Source organism: Myotis daubentonii, chromosome 2 (genome assembly GCF_963259705.1).
Source record: "Myotis daubentonii chromosome 2, mMyoDau2.1, whole genome shotgun sequence".
Lineage (NCBI taxonomy): Eukaryota > Metazoa > Chordata > Mammalia > Chiroptera > Vespertilionidae > Myotis > Myotis daubentonii.
The window spans coordinates 57,562,761-57,576,257 of NC_081841.1; the positions used below are offsets into that span (position 1 = coordinate 57,562,761).

General features: G+C 44.5%; 1 protein-coding gene across 6 annotated transcripts in view; it reads right to left on the reverse strand.

The window, feature by feature from the left end:
• The window catches only part of R3HDM2 (R3H domain containing 2), a 189,614-nt gene extending 179,183 nt beyond the window's left edge, over positions 1-10,431 (reverse strand). For all 6 annotated transcript variants that reach the window (XM_059683350.1, XM_059683348.1, XM_059683341.1 and 3 more), the window contains exon 1: positions 10,168-10,431. The gene's annotated coding sequence lies outside the window, so the exon portion shown is untranslated. The remainder of the gene's footprint in view (positions 1-10,167) is intronic.
• Positions 10,432-13,497: the final 3,066 nt, after the last annotated feature.

Genomic DNA, 13,497 nt, shown 5'->3' on the forward strand with positions numbered 1-13,497 from the left:
ATATAAGTCTTTGTTTTACTATGGTTGCAAATATAAAAAAATTTCTATATGTGACACGGCACCAGAGTTAAGTTAGAGTTTTTCAAAATGCTGACACGCTGAGCTCAAAAGGTTCGCCATCACTGCTCTAGAGAGTTCTTTTGGCACAAGAGAGATCACAATCCTAGCAAATTTAACTTCAGTGTGAGCAGAAACTCAGAACGAAATGTAGAGAGAAAACTATGGTAAAGACAAAGAAGAACCAAGCTTTGTGGAAACTGGTTCAAAGAGGCAAAGAAAATGAGAGTTTTGGGATGCCCTGTAAGGCTACCAGAACATGAGACTCAAACCAGTGAGGGTTTTGGTTCTTGTTTTGGGGTAGAGAGGCACTCAGGGGAAGATAAGGTGAGAGAATAGGGAGAGTGAAAAAATAAGTGCTTCATCTGTAGCTGAAGCCTACCCCTGAAATCAAAGTGAAAACAGCAAAGTGTAAGGCAGGTGAGGTAAAGCCCCCAGATTTTTTTTTAAGCCCTGGCTGGGTGGTTCAATTGGTTGGAGCATCATCCCATATACCAAAAAGACTGCAGGTTCGATTCCCAGTCAGGGCACATGCCTAGGTTGCAGGTTTGATTCCCAGTCAGGGCTCAGGAGGCAACTAGATCAATGTTTCTCTCTCATAGTGATGTTTCTTTCTTTCTTTTTCTTTCTTTCTCTCTCTCCCCACCCCCCACACCCCTTCCTTCTTCTCTCTCTCTCTCATCAATAAACATGTCTTCAGGTGAGGATAAATAAATAAGCAAGCAAGCAAACAAACCTAGCCTTTATACTGGAAACAAAGAAGACATTACAACGCTTTAAGCAGGATGACCACTGGCATGGCTCATAGGCATGGTTGAGCATTGACCAATGAACCAAGAGATCACAGTTCTATTCCGGGTCAGGGCACATGTCCAAGTTGCAGACTCGATCCCCAGTAGGAGATATACAGAAGACAGCTGATCAATGATGCCTCTCTCATTAGTGAAGTTTCTATCTCTCTCTCCCTCTCCCTCTCTGAAATCAATAAACATAAATATATATATTTATATTTATATATTTATATTTTACATATATATATTTTAATGCTTTAAGCAGAAGATAACAGATTTAGTTTTCTTTAGCTAAAGCAGGGTGGGGAACCTTTTTCTGCCAAGGGCCAATTGAATATTTATAAGATCATTCAGAGGCCACACAAAATTATCAACTTAAAAATTAATCTGCTATATTTAGTCAAACATTTAATTAATTCACCCCTAATGCCTTTGCAGAGCCAGAACAAATGATACGGCCTGTGGGCTGGATGTTCCCCACCCCTGAAAAGGGTACAGAACTAAATGAAAGACTGGAAGCAAAGCTAGGGCAGGAGGGCCAGTTAAAAGCCATCAATTATCCAGATGAGAGATGATGGTGTCCAGAATTAAGGAAGTGGTGATGCTGATTGAGAAAAATGAAAAGATTCAAGAGAGACTGAGCTGATAAAGAGTCTACATAACTTTATGATTATTGATATTAAAGGGTAAAAAGGACTCAAGAATTACATCCAAGTTGCTGGCTTATGCAACTAGGTGGCATCTTGAACAGAAAAAAAGGATTCAGAAAGAAAAGCACATTTCCAAGAAAAAATTATTTTTGCTTTGGTCATGTTGAATTTGAAGTGCTGTGTGACAGTCAAATGGCGATATTCAAGAGACCACTGAATAGACAAGCCTAGAGCTCAGACAAGAGATCAGAACTGGACACAGACTCACAAATTGTCAGCTTATAGTAACAAATGCTAAGTAAAGCCATCAGGGTGGCTGAGGCTAACAGATTGTGTAAAGCAATGATTTTCAACACAACTGAGCAGAGACATCAGAAACACCTGGAATGTTTGCTAAAATACAAATTCCTAGGCTCCATTCCAAGCCTACTAAATCAAAATCTCTGGGACTTAGACCAAGGAACCCACACTTCATTCATTCATTTCATAAATGTGTACTGAGTGACTATTCTAGGCACTAGAAATATAGCAATCATAATAGAAATAAGGCCCTATTCTCATAGGGTTTAAGTTCTAAGTGTGAGCCAGACTACAGATAAGAAAACAAACAATGTAACTTAAGATACTGGCAAGTGCAATGAAGATAATGAAAAAGGAATGTCATGAAGCACAAAAAGGAGGTTAATATTTTGGATAAAGTGTTCAGGGAGTCTACAGAGAAATTATTTGAACTTTGACTTGAATAATGGAAAGAGGTAAGTCAGGTGAAGATCTGGGAAAATACCATTTCACTCAGAAGGAATTATAAGCACAAAGACCTTGGGGGCCGAAAAAAAAAGTCACTATGGCTAGAGCTAGTAAGAACAGGAGAGTGTGGTACAAAGTAGGCCAGAGAGTCTGGCAGGGGCCAGGTCATGAAGGCTTTTGTTAGCCACATTCTTAACAAATTCTCCAAGAGATGCTTACGCTGTTAAGGCTTAAGAATTAGAAGTAGAAAGGGAGACTACAAAAGAAACCCTAAGAAAAATACACATTTAAGGATGAGCAGGAGAAAAGAGCCACCAGGAATGCAAGTGGAAAAGAAAAGTCATGTCAATGAAACATTTCAAGAAAGAGAAGGATCAACCATGGCAAATGGTTGAATAAGATAAGGATGAAAAGAGGTCCATTAGACTTAACAGGTCTACCAGGTTCTTCCCATTGATTTTGATGGCTGCTGGGAGCTGCATCCATCAATAACATTAGAAATCATAAGTGACCACGTAGTCACTTGTCTACATTCACCTGCTACCCATCCATAGCCCACTATTTCCTGGAAGTTATCAAATGAGTACTATCCTAGATTCTCTTCTTCCCTTCTCCAACAGAATCATAAAGAAAGGATAAGGCTAAAGAACAATTTCTGAGTATAAAGAAAAAATGTATTTCAAATGTATTCATTATTAAGTTTAGATTGTCACTGCCTTGATTACTTTCCTCCTGGTTCTGTTATGAAACTTACAGAACCTTTCACAAATCTGAAACACCCTTCTCCAAGGGATGAAGAATTAATTACCTGGTGTCCAGAATGCTGCTCACATGCCAAAACCATGCATAAATTCTTATGACTGACATGTAAAAAAAAAAACAAAAACAAACAAACACTGCCCCTATAAAAAATATGAACTGCACACTTGGAAAATCTAAACTTTTAATATAATTACTGAGACCACTTTAAGGTCCAATGAGCTTTTAGGAAAGAAAAAAACTGCTCTGCAGATATGAAATATGGCTTTGATCATTATTAATAATGAACACTGTAGCACAAATGTTATTAGCATGGAATATACAAAAAAGCATCTACACAAAGAAGATAATGAACCAAGTGGCAGAGAACACTAGTTAATTTAGTTAAAAACATCTATCTCTATTCTGTACATCAAAAAATAATTGTATAGAAGACTAACAGCAGGCCAGGCCAGTGTGGCTCAGTGGTTGAACATAGACCTATAAACCAGGAGGGCACATGCCCAGGCTGTAGGCTCAATCCTGCAACTGATCGATGATTCTCTCATCATTGATGTTTTTATCTCTCTCTCCCTCTCCCTTCCTCTCTGAAATCTTTTATCTTTTTTTAAAGAAGACTAATAGCCGGAGCAAAAATACCTCCAAAAGATCAAGATACAACTTGACTAGCCTGCAGACCATCTTTTTCTCTTTTCTTTTCCTGCAAGACTCATAATCAAAAAAGCTACTGGAAATAAATTGAGTTCTCTTAAACCCTGCTGATTATCTCACTTGTCTTTACACTTCTTGCTCTATAGGATAAGAACTACAGAATAATGGTAAATGTGCAAAACTATAGTTTTTTTTAAATATATTTTATTGATTTTTTTTTACAGAGAGGAAGGGAGAAGGATAGAGAGTTAGAAACATCGATGAGGGAGAAACATCGACCAGCCGCCTCCTGCACACCTCCCACTGGGGATGTGCCCGCAACCAAGGTACATGCCCTAGACCGGAATCGAACCCAGGACCCCTCAGTCCGCAGGCCGACACTCTATCCACTGAGCCAAACCGGTGAGAGCAAAAACTATAGTTTTTATTTGCTTGCAAAGATTTTGAAGTCTTCAATACTAGAAAAAACAAACAAACACAACACTATAAAAAACATACTACAAATGCCTATAGATAAATAAAAGAATCAAAACATTGGTCTAAAGCAGAGGTCCTCAAACTTTTTAAACGGGGCCAGTTCACTGTCCCTCAGACCGTTGGAGGGCCGGACAATAGTTAAAAAAAAAAAACTATGAACAAATTCCTATGCACACAGCAGCGGCAAAAACACCCGGCGGGCCGGATAAATGTTTTCAGCAGGCCGCATGTGGCCCAAGGGCCCTAGTTTGAGGACCCCTGGTCTAAATTAAGGAAGAGACCTTATGAGAGCACTTAATAACCGCTTTGGGTTTGTTTCCAGAAGAAAATACCCAGAAAGGCCTGAAAATTATTCCCCAGGAAATATTAGTCTTTGACAATTCAGAAAGTCACAGTGTGACAAGTAATTAAAGGAAGTGAAAAGATTTGTGATGCTTTTGTGGTTAACAAACTAAAGAGAAATAGAATAAAATTAGTCCTTTAAAAATATAAAGTGTTTTGATTATTGAGAGACATGACTACCTAAAGCTTTCGCACATTTTCTCCTTATCCTCTCTCATCTCTACGTTGGGGGTTCCCAATGTGATCAGTTCCTTTTTAAAAAGCACAGGAAGCCCAGCCTGTGCGGCTCAATGGTTGAGGATCAACCTATGATGAACCAGGAGGTCACAGTTTGAGTCCCTGGTCAGGCACATGCCCGGGTTACAGGCTTGATCCCCAGCAGGTGGTGTGCAGGAGATAGCCAATTGATTCTCTCTCATCATTGGTGTTTCTATCTCTCTCTCCCTCTCCCTTTCTCCCTAAAATCAATTTTAAAAAAAAAAATTTTTAAAGCACAGGAAAGTACTCTAGGAAACTAATTACCAAAACAAGAAGCTGAAATAGCTTTCTCAGTATGGTCTCTAAAACCTGGACTGAACAACTCACAAGAAATCCTGCAGAAAAGCAAAAAGAACACCTGGATTTAGGAAGCATCCCAGAATCTTTCCTTTCATACATCCCATATAAAAAGAATAAAATCGCTGCAGATTATAATTATGGGCTTTCACATCAATTTTTTTAAAGTGTGGAGAAAACAGATATATGCTAAGGCAATCTAAGGGAAGTCAAAGAGGAGTTAAAATAAATTGTTTATAAAATCTTTTCTGTCTATACCTGTTTTCAGAAATAAACTCAAACATAGGAAGGAATAATGAACATGGTAACTTCATTGGAGAGGTGGAACAGGTACTACACTGATAAATTGGCAACCATTGTGAGAACAAAAGTTAACCACTAAAAGACTATTAAGTGGAATGTTTTCTACACCGAGGGTAAGAAGGATACAGCTGGAGGAAAATACTGAGGCCACTGTGTATGAACAAAGTCTCTAAAATTAGACCCACCAACTGTATTCATGTACACATATTCAAGCCATGAGTCCAGCTATTTATCCTACTTGTAAGTTAGTAGCACATTCCACAGAGGAACACTCAGAGTTCCTTATCCAATCTTACAAGGAGGCATAGAAAAACCTTAACACCCCCTCCCCCATCCCCCCCCCCCCCCACACACACACACAGTTTCATAGAATTCTCTCCTCTGTACCTCCTGGGACCATGTAACCAAAATAAAACACTTTTTATCCTCTCCCCCAAATATGCTTTTTCCTGAAAGCTTTCCTTGAGTTCATGAAGAGATCTGACACAGGAATAAGCACTGCATCGTTCAGAAACTGTTACCTACTCTGAACCATTGTCAGCACCCAGTATCTACATATATAAAAAGCCAGCGACCAGAAAACCATAATGACCACAATGACTGGTCGCTATGATGCCCACTGCAACCAGCAAACCAGCCTGATGGGGGGGTGGGGCCAGCCGGCCAACCTCCCACGGCCCCTCCCCCCGGCCACCCCACCCCCCCAATTGGCCCACCCCACCCTGATCGACCCACAGCCCCTCCCCCTGACCAGCCCCGCCCCTGACTGACCCCACCCCACCCCAATAGGGGGCAGGATGGCTGGCCAACCTCCTGCAGCCCCTCACCCCCAGCCCCACCCCGAATGGGCCCACACCACCTTGGTCGGCCCTCAGCCTCTCCCTCCAGCTGGCTCCACCCCCGATTGGCCACACACACACCAATCGAGGGTGGGGCTGGCCAGCCAAACTCCCACAGCCCCTCCCCCGGCCGCTGACCCCTAACAGCCCCCACATCCCAATCAGGGGCAGGGCCCACCAGCCAATCACCCGTGGCCCCTCCTCCCAGCGAACCTGGCCCTGATTGGGCCCCAACTGACCGGGGCAGGCCGGCCAGCCAACCTCCTGCTGTCTCCTCCTCCCAACAGGCCCAGCCCCGATCCACCCTGATTGGGGCCAGGCTGGCCAGACCCCCGACCTGTGCACAAATCCGTGCACTGGGCCTCTAGTTTATCTATAGGAGGTGAGAACATGGCACAGACTGTTTATCTTTGGAGCTTCAGAAAGACTTTCTAGAAACTTTGTGAAAGGATTTAAAAGGGGACAATAGAAGTCTGATAGAAGCTTTTATAAATCTGCCTAAATTATGTCAGAAATTATTCACCAAATGAGTACTAATATACTTCTGATGCTACCTCTTTACACTAATAATATCCAAATCAGATCCAGTCCAATAGGTACAAGATCCCCAATTTCTCTTTCTCTCTCTCTCTCTCTCTCTCTCTCTCTCTCTCTCTCACACACACACACACACACACACACACACGCACACACACCATTCTCTCTTTGGCCTGGCAGCTTTCAATGTCCTGGCAAAGGGTCAAGCAAAAATCTTAGGCTTTGCCACCAGCATTCCCACAGAGTTAAAAGCACTACCTCACCGCTTTGCCTTCCTAATCTGAAAAATAGTGGCCAGGACTGCCCCAAAGAGGAATCTCATCCAGGCCACTCTGGCCAGAACATCCTTGAAGGTAACAAAACAATCAATCAAGAAACAAGAAAGGACCCTAGCTGGTTTGACTCAGTGGACAGAGCATCAGCCCTCGGACTGAAGGGTCCCGGGTTCAATTCTGGTCAAGGGCACCGTAGGCTCCAGGCGCGTGCGGGAAGCAACCAATTAATGTATCTTTCTCATCTGTTTCTCTCTCCATCTCTCCCCTCCCTTCCACTCTCTCTACAAACCAATGGAAAAATATCCTCAGGGAGGATTAACAACAAAAAAGGATAAAATAAATGAGGGATAATCCACAGAACTCAGGGGGCCTGCTCCTTTTATCTTCAGACTTAATAAAGAATTTAGTTGCTAAAAATTACCATAAAATGGAATTGTGAGATTAAAAGGATGAAATGTTGCCTATTACTGAACACTTCACATTGTTAGAGAAAGTTATTCATCATTTTTGAGCTCAACTGTCACTACATGAATGAGGGGGGAAAAATGCCTAACCCATATAGCCCAGATTATAAATACTAGTATCTTCAGCCTACTGAAAAATTCAAAGTGGAACCAGCTTGCTCAATTCTCTGGAGCCCAAGTGGTAAGGATGGTGATATCTCTCACTGGGGATGTGAACAAATCTCAAGGGAAGAGCCTGAAGCAGTTGGTAAAAATCTACCCACGTGAGATGTGAGATAATCTTCCTCTAAGACCACCAATGCCAAAGTTCCCCCCCCCCCCACTTCATCCTCTTGCCTTCAAAGTGCTTTAATCAATGACCTGAAAGCCCAAGACTTCAGTCAAGAGAAATGTGGCAAGAACTGACAGAAGAAGAAAAAAAATCTCAATTTCTTCCAATTAAATACCTTACAAAATCCTACTAAAAATCCATTCCACATCTCCAAGGACAACCAATCATGATCAGAAATTCATGACAATGAGATAATTCAAGAATAAAACTTCTCTTTACCTATTCAGTCAAAAAATGTGTTAAGCACCAACTGCATAATATTATGCCTTATGCTAAAGATATAGCAATTAACAAAATAGAACTATCTGCCTTTATGAAGCTTCCTATCTAATGGGGGAGACTAAATACATAGCATGTTAGCCCTAGCTGGTTTGGCTCAGAGGATAGTGCGTCGGCCTGCGGACTAAAGGGTCCAGGGTTTGATTCTGGTCAAGGGCACGTGCCCGGGTTGCAGGCTCGATCCCCAGTGTGGGGCGTGCAGGAGGCAGCAGATCAATGATTCTCTCATCATTGATGTTTCTATCTCTCATGTTATAGGTTGATAAGAGGAAGGAGAAAAATCAAGCAGAGAAGTGGGATAGGACATTCAGAAAATGTATGTGGGGGAGGGGCTTTGCAATTTAGATAGCCAAGGAACCCTCCCTGTTAAGTGTGACATTGGAGTAAAGATCTGAGGAGGTGAGGTGACAAGGCTGTGCAGCTCTATAAGGAAATGGTTACCCTGGAACCATGGTCAGCAAACCGCAGCTCGTGAGCCACATGCGGCTCTTTGGCCCCTTGAGTGTGGCTCTTCCACAAAATACCACGTGCGGACACGTGCGATCGAAACTTCGTGGCCCATGAGCAGAAGTCGGTATTTTGTGGAAGAGCCACACTCCAGGGGCCAAAGAGCCGCATGTGGCGCGAGAGCTGCGGTTGCCGAGCCGCAATTTGCCGACCACTGCCCTGGAAGATCCAGGGAACAAGTGCACAACCCCTGAAGCAGAAATGTCCTCAAGGAACAGCCACGGACCAGTGCATATATTGGGGGGCAAAAGGGTGCTACAGATCTAGGGCTTTGAAGGCAATTGTGAAGTCTGTGGTTTTTATTCTGAGAGAAAAAGGAAGACATCTCCTCTTCTGACTCCTTTCCATTAAAAAATACCACCCTATTTTACATATGCAAAACTTTCAATTGCTTTAAATTGTGCAGATCTACCATATAGATCATATAGTGGACTCAAAGACAGCTGGGACTGCAACTCTGAAATGTGACTTTTGCTGACAATTTATCAGACCTTCAAGAAAGGTTCTCAGTTCTCTCAAACCTGTGGAGAACAGCAACCGGGGAAGGAAAAACACAACCGAAGAGTCGACTGAATTAGCCTAACCTACCACTTTCCACCACTAAGCTTTTGTCTCCATGCCCCTGGCTGCACAAAAGGGGAAAAGAGAAATACTGGAGAAAGAACACGAAAAAATAGAAAAGGGGGAAAAAGCATTAAAAGCATTAGCAAGAAAGAAGAGTCACAAAACCAATTTAAGTGCCAATATGACTATTCAAAAATACAATAAAACGTTCGGAATTTGTGACATTTTAAAAGTGGAACCTCCAAGTCTCCTTTTTGCCCACCAACATCAACCAGGGCTCAGGCGTCTTCATTTTAGTTTTTAGTTAATTCTACAGGGGGAAAAAAAAGCATATACAAGAACCTTCATCCAACTGGGATCTGAATCTAAATTTTCCCTTCCTGTGGCTTAATGAAGCTCTGGGGCTGTTATTCGGTCATTTCTCATCATTAGACAAGAACAGTTCACCATGAGTAAATAAATATCCTGTGGAACTACTAGGCTAACGGTCACACATGTTGGAAATGTCTGGCGCTACAGGAAACCGAAATCGGTAGCAGTCTCCTGAGGCTCGCGTGAGTTACGGGCTTGGTGTAGGCCCAACTTTTCAGCTGCAGAAACAGCTCCCTGTGCGTTCCGACTCACGTCCCTGTCCCCACGCAAACTCGGAACCCGGCCTGACCCGAAACACTCCACACCTTCCCTCGCATTCTTCCCAGAAAACGGAGACCCAGGAAATACACGGAGGTGGTCACCCCCAAGCCTCAAAAGGGCGCAAGTTTTCAGGTCCCACTGCACAGGCCACAGGTGGCGCCAGCCCCCGCGCCCCCTTTCTCCGCTTTTCGCCAGCGTTTTCCCACACCCTGGGGACATCTCCAGCCTCGGGGCCGTCCTTCACCAGAGGCTCCGGGCCTCACCCACCACCCGCGGCCCCGGGCAGCTCCAGCGCGGGGAACCCAGACCGGGGGCCTCCGCCCGCCCCACCGCGCGGCCGCCACGCCCCCTCCCCACGGGCCTCCCGCCCGCGCCGCCCGCCCCCTCGGCCAGGAGGTGTCCTCACCTCACGCGGGCCGTGGCGGGGAGGGCACCCACGTCTCCGCCCGCCGCCCGGGCCCACGGCCGCTCGGCTGCGGCTCGGCCCCGACGGCCCGCGGCAGCGCGCTTCTGGGGGCGGGCTCTTCTCGGCGGGGGTTTCCCCCGGGCCCGGGACAGGGGTGCAGGGGGGGGACTGGGGCGGGGAGGGGAAAGGGACTTGGGAAGGAGGGGGAAGAGGGGGAGAAAAGGAGGGAACCAAACCCGGAAAGGGAGAAAAGGGGGGAGGGGGGAAATCAGAAGGGGAAGAAAAGGCCCAGAGTCCGCCCCCCCGCTGCGGCCAGCGCGCTGCGTCACCACGTCCGGCTACGTCACCGCGTCGTGCGGCCCCGCTCGCCATGCGCTCCCGCGCGAGTCGGCGCCGCGGCCCCGCTCACCCACCTGCCGGCTCCCAGCCGCGGGCACGCTCGGTGGCGCACTGTGTCGCTCCCTTTGTGTAACCTGTGTCCCCAGCTACCAGTCCGCAGCCGCCGGGATCCTTCGTCCACCTTAAACCCGTTACGCGTGTCAGATTCACCCTAAATTTAAACATAATACTAAGAACTAAAGAAATTTAAATGTGCAGAGCACTTTCAAAACTGCCTTTTACTTAGGACAGTAACTCCCGAGCCCAAAAGAGCAGTTCCACAATAAAAATGTGTAGCAGGCATGGGTAAAGATCATGTGGTAGGTAAATGTCCATGTTTTTCAGATGTAAAAATTTAATTCTAAATCAAGCAGGTTGAAGTTCATCCTATGAAAATCGCTTTCTGACCACCGCCTCCCTCTAAAAGACAGTTCTTTTTCTTAAGAGTCATCTTCAGTTTGCAAACCCGGAGAGGGAGAATCAACTTAGTTATTGGTTACGTGTATTTAGATAATTTACCGACCTCAAAGAAGTGCTGTAATCTTACATTGATAGAATTCGACCATTAAATATTTACTATGCAATAACAACTGCAGAATGTACTAAAAAACACTGAATTTTAGAACTTCAGGACGTATTAAAATGGTGAGTCCGGAAGGGCAGATATTGGCAGAATTTCTTCAGCACATTTAGAGATGAGGGTGCTCTGGCCCACAAACAAACCTGTGTAGTAGGAATAATAAACTTTTATCAAGCACTTACTCTGTGCCAGCCACTGTAAGTGCTTTACAAAATTATTTAAATCTCAAAACTGTGAGATAATCATTATAGATCTGTAATCGCATATTCAAAATCCATAGGAGCAGCCAGGCCTGTGTTGCTCAGTGGATTGAGTGTTGTCCCAAGCACCAAGCAGACACTGGTTTGATTCCTGGTCAGGGTACAAGCCCAGGTTGCAGACTTGATCTCCAGTAGGGGGCATGCAGGAGACAGCCCGTGCAGGAGGCAGCCCATCGATGTTTCTACCTCTCTCTCCCTCTCCCTTCATCTCTAAAATCAATTTTAAAAAACTTTTTAAATCCATAGGACCAGACATGGATCAGAATTCAGAAAATGTCAAGTTTTAGAAAGTTAAAATGGTATGTAAAATGTATATTATGGCCAGGCTGGTGAGGCTCAGTGATTAAGCACCAACCTATGAATTAGGAGGTCATGGTTCGATTCCCTGCCAGGGCATATGCCGGGTTGTAGGCTCAATCCCCAATGTGGGGTATGGAGGAGGCAGTCAATCAATGATTCTCTCTCATCATTGTTGTTTCTTTTTTTAATATATTTTTATTGATTTCAGAGAGAAAGGGAGAGGGAGAGAGAGAGATAGAAACATCAATGATGAGAGAGAATCATTGATTGGCTGCCTCCTGCACACCCCCTTCTGGGGATCGAGCCCACAACCCAGGCATGTGCCCTTGAGCGGACTCGAACTTGGGACCCTTCAGTCCAAAGGCCGACACTCTATCCACTGAGCCAAACCGGCTAGGGCAGACGTTTCTATATATCTCCCTCCCTCTCCCTTCCTCCCTGAAATAAATAAAAATATATATTTTTATTTTTTTATTTTTTTTTATTTTTTAGATATATTTTATTGATTTTTTACAGAGAGGAAGGGAGAGAGGTAGAGAGCCAGAAACATCGATGAGAGAGAAACATCGATCAGCTGCCTCCTCCACATCCCCCACTGGGGACGTGCCCGCAACCCAGGCACACGCCCCCGACCGGAACCGAACCCGGGACCCCCCAGTCCGCAAGCCGACGCTCTATCCACTGAGCCAAACCGGTTTCGGCAAAAATATATATTTTTAAATGTACATTATGTAGTACCTCCAAGAGTAGCATCCTATAATCAAATACTATTTCTGGAGCAAAAAACATATAAATAGTCTCAATGGTTTTTTTAAAGGCCATAAATCACTTCACTTCTGTTCAGGTCAGGTTTAACCACTATATGAGTTACCCACACACACACACAAAAATGTGGATTTTATTTTATTTTTTTGGATTTTGGAATCATGGGTAATAATTTATCCCATTTCCCCAGTGAAGGCACTAAAGCAAGAGAGGTTAAGTAACTTGCCAAGAGTCACACAGCTGATAAAAGGAAAAGATAGAATTTAACCAAGGTCATCTAGCTTCAAAACCTGTGCTCCTAACTCTACCTGCCACTCCTGCCAGGTAAATCCCCCCTGTGGAAATAAAAGCCTTTCCCTGAAGATCTACTACTCAGGACCTTTAGGGGAGAAAAGGGAGAAGTCTGAGCAACCTTAAAATGTCTCTTCCTAAACAGAAGAAACCCCAGAGTACATCTAGCTCTCAAGCCCCTTCCTCACCTTCAGACTTCCCACTGATTACGCAGAAGACCTGGCTAGAACACTTCCTCTCCTCTCCCAACCCTTCAGACTGGATGTTTTTTTATCCTTACTGGGCAAAACCAAACAAGAACTAACAAGACTTTGGGTTGGGGGCCGGCAGAGATATGAGAAGTATCAGACAAAGGAAAATGCAACTCTCAAACCCTCAATTACCTGCATGACAGTGACCTAAAATGCCTGCCAATAACCCCCTCTTGTTTCAAAGTCACCCTTTCATATTCTATCTTAAAACCTCTAATCTCTCCCTTTCCCCACCAGGCTTCCCAGTAAGGCCATTGACCTGAAGAGGAATTTCATCTCTAACCTTTGGCCCTAGGCCTGGCAGCTCACATGGGCAACCCACTGTCTCCCAGCATTGGCCCAGGAACACTTCTTTCCCCAAACAAACCAACCTCCACTAACATCCCCCACTCTGTGCTTTCACTGATTATGCATTGGCAGCTTCTGCCAAGTTCTACCTGTAACTGGCTTCATTTCTCAAGTCAGATGTTTGGCTGCTCTATCCCCTGCAACAAGGAGCCATGCC